This window comes from Tamandua tetradactyla, chromosome 17, assembly GCF_023851605.1.
Source record: "Tamandua tetradactyla isolate mTamTet1 chromosome 17, mTamTet1.pri, whole genome shotgun sequence".
Taxonomy (NCBI): domain Eukaryota; kingdom Metazoa; phylum Chordata; class Mammalia; order Pilosa; family Myrmecophagidae; genus Tamandua; species Tamandua tetradactyla.
The window spans coordinates 64,423,095-64,437,535 of record NC_135343.1 but is presented as its reverse complement, the minus strand read 5'-3'; positions in this window follow the sequence as shown (position 1 = coordinate 64,437,535).

Sequence of the window (14,441 nt, the reverse complement as noted above, 5' to 3'; positions counted from 1 at the left end):
TTTTGCTGTATTTTGTTGCCTAACCAGAGCCATGGTCCCATGCAGGGAGTGCAGCCCCTTTTCAAAAGGCGCTAGAGAAAGGGACAGGAAAGCAGCTCCTAAGACTGCATTTCCCCAGCCTTCTAAGCAGATGGTGCTCTTTGGTCACCTGTCCCCCTCAGCTCTGAATAGATATCTTATGTTTTCTGCTCCCTGACCCTCTGTTTTTTATTGTATGTGGGGATAATTGCCCTGCAATGCTGAGAGTGCCTGTCCAGAAGGGACTAAGGATGTGGGTCCCTAACATCTTATTTTATTTAGAGGTCAATATTTGTGTCAAGACTATTCCCTCCCTCCATCTTTTACTGAGGGGAGAGGTCTCCATGTCTATCCCAGACCACTGCATCCCACCAATCTAGAACCAGGCACACCTTGGGATTCTTGCTATAAGGAAATACCATTTGCCTACAGTTTGGAGATAAGCAAGTCCAAAATCAAGGCATCAACAAGGCACTGCTTTCTCCACAAAGGATGTGGTATCCAGAAGCTGGCTGCCAGCATCCCTTGGCCCTTGACTTCCCCCTCACAGGCAATGCACACAGCAACACCTTCTATCTCTTCTGGCTTCTGTTATCTTCCAACATCTTGCTGTTCTCTGGTGTCTTCCATACATCTGAATTTCATTCAGTTTATAAACAACTCCAGTTAATCCTGATTAAATCCAAATTGATTCAGTTGCCCATGTCTTAACTAAAAGTCACATCTTTAAAAAGCCAATTCATGTGTGTTCACATGCAAAGGGTGATTCAGATAATGAACAAAGGACAAGGCTTGGCTCTGTATTTTTTTAGAAGGAGTTTCATTATTAAAAGTGCAATGATATCATTTATAGTTTCCTTTCTTTAAAAATATTTTTTATAATTTCCTTTCATCAAATATTGGAAATTTGAAAATCAGAAGTCTAACGGAGCTTATCTGCTGTCTGAGACTCTGCAGTTACTCAGGTTTTTCATGTTCATGTTCTCTTATTTTTCTAGATGTGAGAAAACTGTGATATCTTGCTGATTTTGGAAATTCAAAAATTATTTATGGGAGTAGTTTAGACTTTTGAATGGGATGCTGTCCTCAAGAGAGGTTTTAGGTTTGTTTCTGCCAAGTGCAATGGAGTATACCAAATAGAGTTTAATCTAAATTCGGGGTTTGAAAATTACAGACCCACCTACCTGGGTTGTTCATCCAGGGAAGAAATTGGTCATCACCCACCCCCTCTAATTCTCACCATCTGAGATGAGAGAGAGATTTGTTCCAGATCTCATTTTCTTCTCCCCTGAGGATTGAGGCCAAGGGAATCCCAGGTTAAGGGAGTACTGGTCTACCTGAGAACTTTCAATCCTGATGGACTTTTGGAGCCCACTTGTGCTTCACTGGCCTTTGCCAGAAGTTATAATGCAAGGTCAAGATTTTGCAATATATTCCTGAACAAAGCACCTTCAATGATAATACATTTCTTGTCTATAGGACATCCAAAGCATGACACTATCTTTTCAGGTCTTAACTGTTTTAAGGTGGTATAGATGTTAAGATATAGATGTCCTAAAAATAGAGGCTCTTCATAAATCATCTTATTTGTTGTAGCATGTTAAATAAAAAAGTATTGATTTTGAAAATCTAATTTATATTTCAAGTTCTGAACATTTATTGGAAATTTAGATCTAGATTTCTATTTCTTTCAGTGCTACAGAGTCATATTATCTGCAATGGTGTCTTTTGACTCTTCCTTTACCTTTTATACATGCACAGCTTGTTCCTCACTCAGTTTTCTTCTGTAATCACTCATTGTATAGACCCCTCTTGGCCCTAGGTAGCTGCCAGAGCTTTACCAATGTGCCCTTTTGCCTGCAATGGGATCTGAGCAGGGACTAACATGCCAACAGCAGAATGATGATGTCACAGGTGCAGAGCCTCAATTTTATTGCTTTGATTCCAAGGTGAGAGACTTAAACACTTTCCTTCATCCAGGTAATTATATTTGTGGATTAGGAAAACTGATATTAGATAAAGAGTGCAATAGTGAATTTGAATGATTTTAAAATGATATTGTAAAAATATATTTAACTTTTTAACATAATGCATTTATATAAGATTTTTGTCCAAACTGATTTCATATGTCAACACTGGTCTCACTTTCTGTGTCTCCTGGAGAAAAACTCCCCATATAGCCAGACCATTTCATAAAGCTCCATTCAGAAGATCTGCTTTGATTGGATCCAGCAAAACAAAAATAGGCCCTTAAACTGTTAGTCTCTTGGACACCCACCTGGCTGAATAGAATTCCACACTGATTCAGTGGCAGGGGGTCAGCTACACATTTCACTCTGAGCATCAGCAGGGTCAAGGCTGAAGGTGTGATGGACAGCTTCTCTCTCAGTTATATGACAGCTGTCCTCCCACAGGGCTTCGCTTTGAGTACAAATCTCTCTACTTCTCACCCTATGCTTCCTCACAGCACAGCCTAGATTTGCACAACTTGTCAGTTTCCCAGAGAGTATGTGCACACTGGCAATGAAGATATGAAATGTCTTTTGGATTCCCTATTGTGGGAAGCCACTGTAGGAAAATGCAGAAAAGATCTCGCTATTGTTTTTTTTTTTTTTGTATTTATACGTTGCGCCTGCTTTTTATTTTGTCAACTATTTGTTTTGTCTTAATAAGGATTTCTTTTTTTTTAAACATAGGTTTTGTTCAGAACCAAGGCTTCAACAAAAAATAAGAGAAAAAAGGAAATTTACCTAGATGTTCTAATACTCTCTCTAGATGAAAAGTTAAGCGTTGTGGGATTTTTATGCTATTTTCTTTTTTCTGTATGCAATTTCTGATATGCCAAAATAAAAAAGGGGGGGAAGTACATGCTTAAGGATGTCACATCTGTTATTAACCCATTAGTGCACATTTTAACTTTATGAGAACAACAGTTTTTATTTTATGTCATTTGGAGATTGAAAAATCTACGAGGAGATCTGTGAGCTCTCCAAACAGTTCTAAGAAAATGAATAAATATAAATTCTACACCCACAGTAAATTCTGTTGGGGTTAAAATAGAGATACATCGTCCCAGCAGATCTGCATGTATTCACCCCCCCCGAAAAAAAAAAGGAAATATTTGGTTCTAAGAGTCTGTCACTCAATAAAAAACTACTATTCAGCATTCAAAAGCCAAATAAATGACTGCCAGGCAGCTTTGTACTGTCCTACTCGTGATTATCTGGTAATGGAAAGATATAGGCCATCTAGAGTGGTGATAATTAAAATGCCCAAATCGTGAAGAATTGTGGTACTGACATGTCTATTTTGAGAATTCCCAATTCTAAACAGAGCAATAGAACAAATTTAGCGATCATTCTCTGGCTCCCTCATCTATTTTTCTTGCTGGAGCTTCCCTCCACCCTGCCCCATTCTTTACTGCTAGCTGTATCTTCAGAGCTGTAGAAGCTTGATTTTTTTTATTTTTATTAATTAACAGAAAAAAGAAATTAACCCAACATTTAGAAATCATACCATTCTACATATGCAATCAGTAATTCTTAACATCATCACATAGATGCATGATCATCGTTCCTTAGTACATTTGCATTGGTTTAGAAGAACTAGCAACACAAAAGAAAAATATATAGAATGTTAATATAGAGAAAAAAATAAAAGTAATAATAATAGTAAAAAAAAGACAAACAAACAACCAGACAGACAAAAAACAAACAAACAAACGAACAAACAAAAAACCCTATAGTTCAGATGCAGCTTCACTCAGTGTTTTAACATGATTACTTTACAATTAGGTATTATGGTGCTGTCCATTTTTGAGTTTTTGAATCTAGTTCTGTTGCACAGTCTGTATACCTTCAGCTCCAATAACCCATTATCTTACCCTGTTTCTAACTCCTGCTGGACTCTGATACCAATGACATATTCCAAGTTTATTCTCAAATGTCGGTTCATATCAGTGGGACCATACAGTATTTGTCTTTTAGTTTTTGGCTAGACTCACTCAGCATAATGTTCTCTAGGTCCATCCATGTTATTACATGCTTCATAAGTTTATTCTGTCTTAAAGCTGCATAATATTCCATTGTATGTATATACCACAGTGTGTTTAGCCACTCCTCTGTTGATGGACATTTTGGCTGTTTCCATCTCTTTGCAATTGTAAATGATGCTGCTATAAACATTGGTGTGCAAATGTCCATTCGTGTCTTTGACCTTAGGTCCTTTGAGTAGATACCCAGCAATATTGCTGGGTCGTATGGCAATTCTATATTCAGTTTTTTGAGGAACTGCCAAACTGCCTTCCATAGTGGTTTCACCATTTGACATTCCCACCAACAGTGGATAAGTGTGCCTCTTTCTCCATATCCTCTCCAGCATTTGTCATTTTCTGTTTTGTTGATAATGGCCATTCTGGTGGGTGTGAGATGATATCTCATTGTGGTTTTGATTTGCATTTCTCTAATGGCCAGGGACATTGAGCATCTCTTCACATGCCTTTTGGCCATTTGTATTTCCTCTTCTGATAGGTGTCTGTCCAAGTTTTTCCCATTTTGTAATTGGGTTGGCTGTCTTTTTGTTGTTGGTGAGTTGAACAATCTCTTTATAAATTCTGGATACTAGACCTTTATCTGATATGTCATTTTCAAATATTGTCTCTCATTGTGTAGGCTGTCTTTCTACTTTCTTGATGAAGTTCTTTGATGCACAAAAGTGTTTAATTTTGAGGAGCTCCCATTTATTTATTTCCATCTTCAGTGCTCTTGCTTTAGGTTTAAGGTCCATAAAACCGCCTCCAATTGTGAGTTTCATAAGATATCTCCCAACATTTTCCTCTAACTGTTTTATGGTCTTAGACCTAATGTTTAGATCTTTGATCCATTTTGAGTTAACTTTTGTATAGGGTGTGAGATACGGGTCTTCTTTCATTCTTTTGCATATGGATATCCAGTTCTGTAGGCACCATTTATTGAAGAAACTGTTCTGTCCCAGGTGAGTTGGCTTGACTGCCTTATCAAAGATCAAATGTACATAGATGAGAGGGTCTATATCTGAACACTCTATTCAATTCCATTGGTTGATATATCTATCTTTATGCCAGTACCATGCTGTTTTGACCACTGTGGCTTCATAATATGCCTTAAAGTAAGGCAGCGTGAGACCTCCAGCTTTGTTTTTTTTCCTCAAGATACTTTTAGCAATTCGGGGCACCCTGCCCTTCCAGATAAATTTGCTTATTGGTTTTTCTATTTCTTAAAAATAAGTTGTTGGGATTTTGATTGGTATTGCATTGAATCTGTAAATCTATTTAGGTAGGATTGACATCTTAACTATATTTAGTCTTCCAATCTATGAACATGGTATGCCGTTCCATCTATTTAGGTCTTCTGTGATTTCTTTGAACAGTTTTTTGTAGTTTTCTTTGTATAGGTTTATTGTCTCTTTAGTTAAATTTACTCCTAGGTATTTTATTCTTTTAGTTGCAATTGTAAATGGGATTCGTTTCTTGATTTCCCCCTCAGCCTGTTCATTAATAGTGTATAGAAATGCTACAGATTTTTGAATGTTGATCTTGTAACCTGCTACTTTGCTGTACTTATTTATTAGCTCTAGTAGTTTTGTTGTGGATTTTTCTGGGCTTTCGACGTATAGTATCATATCATCTGCAAACAGTGATAGTTTTACTTCTTCCTTTCCAAATTTGATGCCTTGTATTTCTTTTTCTTGTCTAATTGCTCTGGCTAGAACCTCCAACACAACGTTGAATAATAGTGGTGATAGTGGACATCCTTGTCTTGTTCCTGATCTTAGGGGGAACGTTTTCAATTTTTCCCCATTGAGGATGATATTAGCTGTGGGTTTTTCATATATTCCCTCTATCATTTTAAGGAAGTTCCCTTGTATTCCTATCCTTTGAAGTGTTTTCAACAGGAAAGGATGTTGAATCTTGTCAAATGCCTTCTCTGCATCAATTGAGATGATCATGTGATTTTTCTGCTTTGATTTGTTGATATGGTGTATTACATTAATTGATTTTCTTATGTTGAATCATCCTTGCATACCTGGGATGTATCCTACTTGTTCATGATGTATAATTCCTTTGGTGTGTTGTTGAATACGATTTGCTAGAATTTTATTGAGGATTTTTGCATCTATATTCATTAGAGAGATTGGTCTGTAGTTTTCTTTTTTTGTAATATCTTTGCCTGGTTTTGGTATGAGGGTGATGTTGGCTTCATAGAATGAATTAGGTAGTTTTCCCTCCACTTCAATTTTTTTAAAGAGTTGAGGAGAGTTGGTACTAATTCTTTCGGGAATGTTTGATAGAATTCACATGTGAAGCCATCTGGTCCTGGACTTTTCTTTTTAGGAAGCTTTTGAATGACTAATTCAATTTCTTTACTTATGATTGGTTTGTTGAGGTCATCTATTTCTTCTTGAGTCAAAGTTGGTTGTTCATGTCTTTCCAGGAACCCGTCCATTTCATCTAAATTGTTGTATTTATTAGCGTAAAGTTGTTCATAGTATCCTGTTATTACCTCCTTTATTTCTGTGAGGTCCGTAGTTATGTCTCCTCTTCCATTTCTGATCTTATTTATTTTCCTCCTCTCTCTTCCTCTTTTTGTCAATCTTGATAAGGGCCCATCAATCTTATTGATTTTCTCATAGAATCAACTTCTGGTCTTATTGATTTTCTCTCTTTTCATGTTTTCAATTTCATTTATTTCTTCTCTAATCTTTGTTATTTCTTTCATTTTGCTTGCTTTGGGATTAGTTTGCTGTTCTTTCTCCAGTTCTTCCAAGTGGACAGTTAATTCCTGCATTTTTGCCTTTTCTTCTTTTCTGATATAGGCATTTAGGGCAATAAATTTCCCTCTTAGCACTGCCTTTACAGCATCCCATAAGTTTTGATATGTTGTGTTTTCATTTTCATTTGCCTCGAGGTATTTACTAATTTCTCTTGCAATTTCTTCTTTGACCCACTCGTTGTTTAAGAGTGTGTTGTTGAGCCTCCATGTATTTGTGAATTTTCTGGCACTCTGCCTATTATTGATTTCCAACTTCATTCCTTTATGATACGAGAAAGTGTTGTGTATGATTTCAATTTTTTTAATTTGTTAAGACTTGCTTTTTGACCCAGGATATGGTCTATCTTTGAGAATGATCCATGAGCACTTGAGAAAAAGGTGTATCCTGCTGTTGTGGAATGTAATGTCCTATAAATGTCTGTTAAGTCTAGCTCATTTATACTAATATTCAGATTCTCTATTTCTTTATTGATCCTCTGTCTAGATGTTCAGTCCATTGATGAGAGTGGGGAATTGAAGTCTCCAACTATTATGGCATATGTGTCTATTTCCCTTTTCAGTGTTTGCAGTGTATTCCTCACGTATTTTGGGGCATTCTGGTTCGGTGCGTAAATATTTATGATTGTTATGTCTTCTTGTTTAATTGTTCCTTTTATTAGTATATAGTGTCCTTCTTTGTCTCTTTTAACTGTTTTACATTTGAAATCTAATTTGTTGGATATTAGTATAGCCACTCCTGCTCTTTTCTGGTTGTTTTTGCATGAAATATCTTTTCCCAACCTTTCACTTTCAACCTATGCTTATCTTTGGGTCTAACATGTGTTTCCTGTAGACAGCATATGGAAGGATCCTGTTTTTTAATCCATCCTGCCAGTCTATGTCTTTTGATTGGGGAATTCAGTCCAACAATATTTAGTGTTATTACTGTTTGGATAATATTTTCCTCTAACATTTTGCCTTTTGTATTATATATATCATATCTGACTTTCCTTCTTTCTACACTCTTCTCCATACCTCTCTCTTCTGTCTTTTCATATCTGACTCTAGTGCTCCCTTTAGTATTTCTTGCAGAGCTGGTCTCTTGGTCACAAATTCTCTCAGTGAATTTTGTCTGAGAATGTTTTAATTTCTCCCTCATTTTTGAAGGACAATTTTTCTGGAAAAAGAAGTCTTCGTTGGCAGTTTTTATCTTTTAGTAATTTAAATATATCATCCCACTGTCTTCTAGCTTCCATGGTTTCTGCTGAGATATCTACACATAGTCTTATTGGGTTTCCCTTGTATGTGATGGATTGTTTTTCTCTTGCTGCTTTCAAGATCCTCTCTTTCTCTTTGCCCTCTGACATTCTAACTAGTAAGTGTCTGGGAGAACGCCTATTTGGGTCTAATCTCTTTGGGGTGTGCTGCATTTCTTGGATCTGTAATTTTAGGTCTTTCATAAGAGTTGGGAAATTTTCAGTTCAGTGATAATTTCTTCCATTAGTTTTTCTCCTCCTTTTCCCTTCTCTTCTCCTTCTGGGACACCCACAACACGTACATTTGTGCGTTTCATATTGTCCTTGAGTTCCCTGATCCCATGCTCAAGTTTTTCCATTCTTTTCCCTATAGTTTCTGTTTCTTTTTGGAATTCAGATGTTCCATCCTCCAAATCACTAATTCTAGCTTCTGTCTCTTTAAATCTACCATTGTAGGTATCCATTGTTTTTTCCATCTTTTCTACTTTATCCTTCACTTCCATAAGTTCTGTGATTTGTGTTTTCAGTTTTTCTATTTCTTCTTTTTGTTCAGCCCATGTCTTCTTCATGTCCTCCCTCAATTTATCGATTTCGTTTTTGAAGAGGTTTTCCATTTCTGTTCGTATATTCAGCACTAGTTTTCTCAGCTCCTGCATCTCATTTGAACTATTGGTTTGTTCCTTTGACTGGGCCATATTTTCAATTTTCTGAGCATGATCCATTATCTTCTGCTGGCGTCTAGGCATTTAGTCAGATTTCCTTGGGTGTTGGACCCAACGGGTTGAAAGATTTTCAACCTGTTGGTTGAATCTTTCAACAGGTTGAAAGGTGAAATCTCTGGGTTCTGTTTGTCTTATCCTGCCCAGTAGGTGGCACTCGTGGCACACGTTTGTCTGCGGGTCCCACCAGTAAAAGGTGCTGTGGGTCCTTTAACTTTGGAAAACTCTCACCGTGGGGGAGGTTTGCCAGCCCAAGTGGCTTGGAAGATACCAGCTGGCCCGCGAGGAGGGTCGCCAGCCGCCGCAGCCCGGGAGAGTGCCCGTCCGAATTTCCTAGTCGGCCTGGGGCGCCAAGCGTGGCAGGAGGGCTCCAGCTGCTGCAGCCCAGGAGAGTGCACCATTCCCAGCCGGACCGGGGAGTCACGTGTTTGGAAGGTACCACCCCAGTCACCATTCTCTGCGGCCTGGGGATTTCCAATCCAATTCTCTCAGTTGGTCTTGGGGATTGCGCGTTGTGGGGGCACCAGCCACCGTGGCTTGAGGGGACTGCCTGTCCAATTCTGCCAGCTGGCCCGGGAATGAGGAAGGGAGGGACTCCGGCTGCTTACCGCCCCACCCGTGGAAGCCCGCCCCCCTCGGTGATCTCACCGGAGCGGGTTCTCTCAGCCAGTCAGCCATTCCATGATGGGGTACGCTGTCTTTTTTATCTCTGTCATGGCTCCAGGAGCTGTTCTGTATCATTTCTATTCCCCTAGTAGCTGTTCTGGAGGAGGAACTAAGATCTGCACATCTTACTAAGCTGCAATCTTCTCTGGAAGTCGCTATTGGTTTTTATGGTAGCTGAAACAAAATACCAAAAACCTGTTGGCTCAAACATTAGAAACTCATCATTATGCATTCTTGGAAGCAAGAAGCCTGCAAAAGAGTTTCACGATTAAAAGTCAAAATGCAAGCATTGCTGCATTACACACTGGAGGCTCTTGTGGGAAATATATTTCCTTGACTTTTGGGGCTTCCTCACTGAGACCCCCTTCTTCCCACATTCAAATGGTGCAACATTGCTTTTCTATGATGCTGCTTACATAGTTACATCTTCCTTTCATCCCAGTCCTGCAAATCTTCTTTTTGATGAATGCAGAGCTTTGGGCACTACAGAACAGCTTCCAGCCTTTGCAGTCATTCCTCTTAATGTTGACACTAGTGGGAATGTGAGAATCCCCTTCATTTGTGCTACAGAGATTTGGATCCTAAGAAAATGCCTATGATTAGCTGGATGGCAGCTTTTTTTCTTAATTAAAGTAGGAGATGGTAAATGTGATCTTGGAAGTGGGAAAAGAGAATTGACAGCACAATTTGACTGTTTTGGTTCTAATCCATTTTAGGAAAGACTTAAGCAGAATTCAAAGATGTAGTAAGTAATTGTATTACAGCTTGCCACGCCCATGAACCTCTGGAAAAAACTTTGCATCCACCCATGGTGACACATTCCCTGGTTTGAATAGTTCTGTTCTAAGGGATATGTGTTTGGACCAAAGGATCCAAGGAGGTGAGGAAAATCAGGGTTGAAGAAGCATGTTTTTCAAGTAGTATTCAGTTCCCACTTGCAAATGAGATGTTGAATGTCAGAGCAAGAGCTATGATGTCACTCCTGATGGGGTCTGGCTTCTGGGAATGTTACCTGATATTTCATCATCCTTGACAATCTTCATGTGACAACAGTATCATCTCACTCAGCTCTTCCCAAGTGTCATTCCATGTTTCTCTAATGAAAATTTTGGAATCATTTTAAATTTATAGAAAAGTTACAGTGAAAGTGAAGAGAATTCCTGTGCACCCTCACCCTCTTCCTCCTGAAGCTGTCATCTTACACAATCCTGCTTCATTTGCACAATTGAGCTTTTATATTGGTCGAATATTAACTGGACTCCAGGCTTTGTTCAGGTTTGACCATTCTTTTCAAATATTCTTTTCCTGTCCTAGGAACTAATGAGCACCACATGTTCTATGTCCTTTCCATGAATTTGTTACAGGAATGTTGGGAACATTTTACAGAAGTCATGGTCACTGCTATTTGAGACTAATAGCATAGTAATTTATTCTATACATTAGTATTCTGTGTGTTTTTCTCCAATCTCATTATTTTAATAGGAACAATAATTTTTTGCCTCTTTAGTAACAGTTTGTTAAATCATCACCTGCACTCATTCATCTGAAAATGTAACTGGGCGCTTTCATCAGGGCACTGCAGCTACAACAGGAATGCACATTACATAGACCATGACAATTGTTTGAGAATGCTGATGCATATTAAAGCTGGCTGCACATGAATCAACCCTCATAAGTCACTTAGCCTGATGTCATATATCCAAGAGGAACACATGTGTCAAGTGTTCCCAGGTAAGGGCATGGGGTAGTGAGCGCAAATACACAGGCAGCAGAGAGGTTCAGGTCTTCTAGGGATATCCCCAGATCACTCCCCTCTATGACAAATTCCTGCCCAGAATTCCTTCAAAGGTCTGAGAATATGGCCATATAGTCAAAGGAATGGATTCTGATGGTCTTTGAAGCTAATTCTGTTCTTTGTGTTTCCATAGGACAGTGTTCACCCCTGATCCTGGGGATGGGGTCTAATGACAGGAAATCATCTGTGGGTAAAAGGGGCATGAAACACACTCATTGTATTGGAGGAAAAATGAGTCAAAATATCACTCAGCAATAAAGTAAATAGGATGACAGTTTCTTCTCTCAGGGTTCAGGAATATCCATTTAACATGAGATTGCTTGATAAACACATATTAGTTTTTATCAGTTAGTAACCAGTGAGCACTTTAATACTTCTCAGTGCTGTAGGTAAGGAGTCTGGCTGAGCACAGTGTGAAGAGTTCTCTGCTCAAGGTCTAAGGATGATAAAATCAAAGAGTCAGTGAGGCTCGGTTCTTTCCAGAACTTGGAGTTCTCCTCCAAGCTTATGTGGTTGGACAGAATCACTTCCCTGGGTGGCAAGATTGAGATCCTATTTCCCTGTTGGCTGGGTGTTCTCATCTCCCAGAGGCTGTCCTCATTCCTTGCCACAGGACCCCTCAATCTCCACAGCTAACATCAGATAGTTTCTGCCATGTCAAATCCTAATTATCTAAGAACATTACTAAGTTCTTTGTCTGTGACCAATACATCAATATTTAAAGGGTTCCTGTGAAATGGTCAGACCTATTTGAATAATCTCCATTTCTTAATGTCAACAGATTTCATTTCATATGTAATTAAAGTCAAAGATTTCCTTAAATATGCACAATCACTTCATGGCAGAATCTAAATTAGTGCTTGAGCAACTCGGATAGGGTTTGTACATGCCAGCAGCCAGGAAACTAGAAGGGCCTCTTTGAATTCTACTTACCTTAATAGTCTTTTTATCTTTTATCAAGTATTGCTTTGCCCCAATTTTAATTTTGGCAGTGGAGAGTTTGGGGAAATTTAAATTAAAAAAATCATTATATGATTTTAGAGGAGAAGATAGAAGGAATCATTTCCAGCTGGTCGAATGGATAATTAAGTACTTCCCACTTGCTTAGAATGCCAATACACAGAAAATGACCTAGAATGTATTTACTTAAAAAAATAATTAATTCTGAGTCGTGTTCATGGACTCTCACTGCACTTAATCTAAACTCTCAGCTTTCCTCAAGTCTTTAAATTTCCCCTAGTATCAGACAGTTGTCTGCTTCTCACAGTTTTATTTGTCATTGTTAATCATCCAAGATCACATCTAGTACAGATTCGGACATATTCTTCCCTGAGCTTTGCAAGCCACCGCCCTACTTCATTCATGCACAAGGTCAACTATTTTCTCTTCAAAGAGGATGTCTCTATGCACAGTGTTTAAGGTGGAACCCTCTGACTCAGTCATTTGTATGACACAACCTGTTTCATCACCATGGTGCCCATGACTTTCTTGATTTCTTTAATATATGTAGGCATAGGAAGGATGTTGTATTATATTGAAGCAAGAAACTGTCAATTACAAAGTAGAAATTTAAACTAAATATATAGGTGTATTAACTTCATGGAAAAGCAGAAAAGAAATATGAGAGATGAGAGAAACATGAAGAAAGTCCTGGCATCTTCAAAACCCATATATATGGTGGACCAAGAACACGGTGGACCTTTGACTGAGTAGGAATGTCTTCCTGGTGAATTGAGTCTGTGCCACCCCAATCCTGAAGGCCTGGAAATGGCACCCTCACCTAACATAATGGCCCCAAATGGAGACAAACTACATAAAAATTAATGCACTATCAATTAGAATTGGAACAATACATGCCTTAGGATGCCCCACATTAAGGGCAATTTCTTGGAGGCAGAAGGGTGGTTGGTTAGCAGGGAAAGTGGAAATCATGAAATAGGAGGGATTATGATATAGACAAAATTTTTAAACTGTCTCAATTTTTCCTCTCTTTCATTTACTCTGTTCTATGTGAGGGAGGATGTATGCAATAGACCTGGATGCACCTTGCTCCACTTGTCCTGTATTAACAGCTTTGCTACAGGGTGTAAATTTCAGAGAAGTAGGATAGGAGAAGCTGCAGGAATATATTTTGTTTATTGTCTTTCTCTCCCAGATAATAGAAAGGTTCAAGAGGTCAGGAGTTCAGTTTCATTTATTCAAAATCTAATGTCCTAGGCCTGGAAGGGTTTGATTGGTATTTGCATAATTCTATAAATATTTTGGTTTCAGTAGGAATAAATCACAAATCTGCTCTGAGACCTTGGGAGGTGGAGCTATTTTACCTATTACCACTAGGTGGCACGTTGATCCTTTAGGTCTGAGGATAGAACCTTTGTGATTTGAGAAACTGGTGAACCTAAAGGGCAGTGCCAAGGATAACTTGTAAGTATCTGGTGACTCATTTTCAGGGACGATATTTGGGTTCAGAGCAGTATCAGTGGTCTCGTTTTGGACATATTCAGGTGATTTGATGTTAAAGAAGTATGTCAAATGTTTCTTTAAAACTCAGAATAGACTGAGATTGACACATAATCTGTACACTACATCCTCATTCTATGCAATTATATGAATGTATTCCACATAGTTTCTGGCACCACATTTTTAAAGGTTGATTAAGTTCAGACATTTTAAACTCACTGGCACATATATTCAATTGCAAAATTAAGTACACAAGATGAATAAGGAAAATTTGAAACATAAAGTTGGTAATAAAATATTTAAAATTTGGCCATTCTCTAGAGTTTGTTGAAAATTATAGTTGTCACTTAATTTCTGGGACATTTGCAGGACTACACTCACATTTCCTGTGATAATGTTATTTTTGAGTCTCTTTCTTTCCATTGTCTCTCTTCACAGCTGACTGCACAGCAGTGTGTTTCCCTTTATACCCTGTGCTGATTTGCATAGACTCCTGGGGATTTGGCTGCTGCTCAGACTGTATTAATGGGGATTCCCTGGAGATGGGGCCTGAGTGCAACAGATGGGGAGCAAGATGCTGTCACAGCCCCAACTCTTCATCCTCCTGGGGCTCTTGGTCTCAGGTGAGAGCTTCAGAGGAGCAATGTCTTTATAAAGCAGGAGAGATGGTTATCCCATGTAGAGTGTATAGACTATTCCATCTCAGACAGATCTGATTATATATGATAAATGAGGAAGG